Source organism: Mus musculus, chromosome Y (genome assembly GCF_000001635.26).
Source record: "Mus musculus strain C57BL/6J chromosome Y, GRCm38.p6 C57BL/6J".
Classification (NCBI taxonomy): domain Eukaryota; kingdom Metazoa; phylum Chordata; class Mammalia; order Rodentia; family Muridae; genus Mus; species Mus musculus.
In genome coordinates this window covers 2,803,216-2,807,164 of record NC_000087.7, presented here as the reverse complement: position 1 = coordinate 2,807,164, position 3,949 = coordinate 2,803,216, and the positions used below count along the sequence as shown (strand labels likewise).

General features: G+C 43.3%; 1 pseudogene; it reads left to right on the top strand.

Moving 5' to 3' along the window:
- Positions 394 to 1,250, top strand: Gm6137 (predicted gene 6137; annotated as a pseudogene).
- Positions 1,251 to 3,949: the final 2,699 nt, after the last annotated feature.

Below are 3,949 nucleotides of genomic sequence, written 5' to 3'. Positions count from 1 at the left end.
GCAGGAAGGAGGGAGTGGGTAAGTGGGTGGAAGAACACCCTCACAGAAGCAGGGGGAGGGAGGATGGGATAGGGGCTTCCAGAAGGGAAACCGGGAAAGGGGTTAACACTTGAAATGAAAATAATGATAAAAAATAAAAGGACGACCACTCGTGCTCTCACCCCGCTACCCCAACAGCGATTCTCTCTTTAGTCATCTGTCTGCCAAAGAGGTGCTAGTCCTTGTCTCAGTACTTGTGGACTGGAGAACTGGCGGAATCGAGAACTGGTGGACTCGCTGACCCGTGGCGGACCGGCGGACTAGCTTACCTGTGGACTGGCTGACTGGCAGAATCCCGGACTCTAGGACAGGCGTCCTCAGCTCAAAGAGGCTGGACTCAGAGTAGTCGCCTTGAGCCTTGCATCTGAGACGTTCCAGGTAGTTTGTACAACTGCATCCCAGAAGCTGTGTGTTTTCAGCACCTTCATAAGTGATGGCTGCCATCTGGACGACTATTGTTGGTGATGGAGCTTGTGGAATAAGACATGCTTGCTCATAGTCCTCAGCAAGGACCAGTTTCCAGAAGTTTATGTACCCACAGTGTATGAAAACTACGTGGCAGATATTGAAGTGGATGGAAAGCAGGTAGAGTTGGCTTTATGGGACACAGCTGGACAGGGAGATTATGACTGCCTGAGGCCTCTCTCCTATGCAGACACTGATGTTATACTGATGTGTTTTTCCATTGACAGCACTGATACTTTAGAAAACATCCCAGAAAAATGGACTCCAGAAGTCAAGCATTTCTGTCCAAATGTTACCATCATCCTAGTTGCGAACAGGAAGGATCTTTGGAATGAAGAACACACAAGACAGGAGTTAGTCAAATTGAAGCAGGAGCTGGTAAAACCTAACAAAGGCAGAGATATGGCAAGCAGGATTGGCACTTTCGGGTACATGGTGTGTTCAACAAGAACACCCAGTGATGGAGGGAGAGAGGTTTTGCAGATAGCCAGGAGAGCTCCTCTGCAAGCTAGACGTGAGAAGAATAAGTCTGGGTGCCTCATCGTCTGAATCCTTGGAAGCACAGCTTCTTGCAGTTAATTGCAAGTGCTGGTTATTAATCTTGGTGTCTGCTTACTGGTCTTTTCATTTATCTATAATTTACCTAAGATTGCAAATCAGAAGTCATCTGGCTACCAGTATTTACAGGCCAAGCATGATTATTAATGATGTCCAACCTGTCTGACTAGACAGGGTCCTTCTGACACTGCTTTAACTGCCCTCTCTGTACTCCACCTAACATTAGACGCTAATTGAAAAAATTTCCTTTCTGTTTTTTTTTTTTTTAAGTTTTCTGTTTTATTAGATATTTTCCTTATTTACATTTCAAATTTTATCCCCTTTCCTCATTTTCCTTCTGAAATCCACCCTATCCCATTCCCCATCCCCCACCCTGCTCACCCAACCACCCACTCCCACTTCCTGGCCCTGGCATTCCCCTATACTGGGGCATAGAATCTTCACAGGTCCTCCCATTGATGACCGTCTAGGCCATCCTCTGCTACATATGCAACTGGAGCCATGAGTCCCACCATGAGTACTCTTTGGTTCTTGGTTTAGTCCCTGGGAACTCTTGGGTTACTCGTTAGTTCATATTGTTCTTCCTATGGGACAGAAACCCCTTCAGCTTTTGGGTACTTTCTCTAGCTCCTTCACTGGAGACCCTGTGTTCTGTCCAATGGATGCCTGTGAGCATCTGCCTCTGTATTTGTCAGGCACTGGCAGAGCCTCTCAGGAGACAGCTATATCTGGCTAATGACAGAAAGCACTTGTTGGCATCTGCCTAGTGTCTGGGTTTGGTGGTTGTTTGTGGAATGGATCCCTAGGTGGTGCAATCTCTGGATGGTCATTCCTTCAGTCTCTGCTCCAAATTTTGTCTTTGTAACTCCTTTCATGGGTATTTTGTTCCCCCTTCTAAGAAGGATCAAAGTGTCCACACTTTGGTCTTCCTTCTTCTTGAGGTTCATGTGTTCAAAGAATTTCTTAACTTCTTGCTTCTTTCTAGAAAGAGAAACAGTTGGTAAGTTTTGTGAACTGGGCTGTAACTGCTTTATACTCAACATATTCTGCCTATTTTCTGTCAGCTGCAAGAACTCTGGTGAGTCACTACTTTACTTTACTTTACTTTACTTTACTTTTTACTTTACTTTACTTTACTTTACTTTACTTTACTTTACTTTACTTTACTTTACTTTACTTTACTTTACTTTACTTTACTTTACTTTACTTTACTTCTGAACAGTCTCCACCGGCAGAGCTCTGGGGTGGGCATCCAGTTTTTGAAAACTTGCTCAGCCAGAAATGCCCAAGACCACTGCAGCTGTAGCAGAGTTACACAGTTCTGTAGTCTTTTGTTACTTACCTTATAGTTACTGTGTAATTGTGCCACTTAATGTATGTTACCAAAAAATAAGTATATCTGCCCCAGACTAGATGCAGTTTATTTTTATAATTGGATTTCCTAATACTGCTATTTGTGATCCCCACAGAAACTGTATTGCTGCTTCTTCTCTTTCTGTCTTTCTGTCTTTCTGTCTTTCTTTCTTTCAAGGGCATTTGGAAAAAAAAGTCAGATGGAAAGTTTAGTTTTAAAATTCTCATTTTGTCAATTTCCCTGATAAAATATGGCCACACCTCCCCACTTCAACCATATATATCATTCCAGTACTCCTTTCCAGACTGGACTAAATAAATAGGAATTTGACCCCTGAAGCATTTATACTTTGGAGGTGGCATAGCCCTTCTAAGGTGGATTTCAGGGTCTAGCTCTAAGTCACAGTGCTCCTTTCTCCGCACTATATCCAAGTTGCCTCCCAGAGGAGCCACCAGTTCTTATGGGTTGCTTTGGGTGGGGCTAGAGGGACCTCTCCTCTCCATCTGACTATACTTCTTTCTGAACCAGTTAATTTCTCCAACTAATAGTATATAGGCAGTTTTCTAGAGAAGAAAATAAAAGACAGCAAAAGATGGCAAACTGCTCTTGGATTGTATGTGATGTTATTTTGAATATTTGCAAAGGGTGGATTTAAAGGAAAATGTGCATTTTGCAAGATATCATTACTACTATCTTAAGTTTCATTTGTATCTTCATTTGCTATGTCTTCACAAAACAACAACAACAACACAGAAAACAGTGCCCTGGGGAAAAACCCAGGAGGCTTGGGAAAGGATTTAAAAGATTTTATACAACAGAATGAGAACAGTGCTAAGGAGTAGAGCGGAGAATATTAATAAATGTTTTAAGTCAGAGTATGGAGACTATTCAGATGGCTGGGAGACAGGAAGAGAAAAGGGCTGTCCTTCTCCAGGACCAGTGACTGGAGATCAGAGGACCGCTTGAGCAGTTACCATGTTTGTCTTGTGTGTGCCTCTCTACTTTCTCTGACTCTAATCAGCTGCTGATCAGCTTGGTTTTGGTTCTGAAGACTCCATGAAGGAGTTGTCTGTCAGGAGTTGCCAGAAGTGGTTGGGAGACTTGCCATAAGGCCGTGGCAAGGAGAGTCCTGGAGGATGCTCCAGACTCTCAGTGGGAAGTCGGATCCAAGAGAGTTCGACTTCATCTGGGGTTAGTGGCAAAGAGACCACTACCAAGTTATTCAGTGTGTCTTCTGTGGTACTCATGGCAGGAGCACACTGGTATTTTATTTTTCATTTCTCTTTTTGTGTGTGGACTAGGACTGACGTTATTTTTGGACAGATTGGGACATGGACCTTCCACCCCTCTTAGCTTTACTTACAACACTGGAAGGAGGTTGAGACTAGAGCTCACAATCTTTCAGTAGATGTAAAGAAAAATAAATAGATTACTTTTTGCTTCTCAGAGTGGCCTACCTTTCATATTGGATAGCCTCCTGATTGTTCATTCTCACTGCCTCTTATATTGGCTGTCAAGAGGCACATTTTTGGC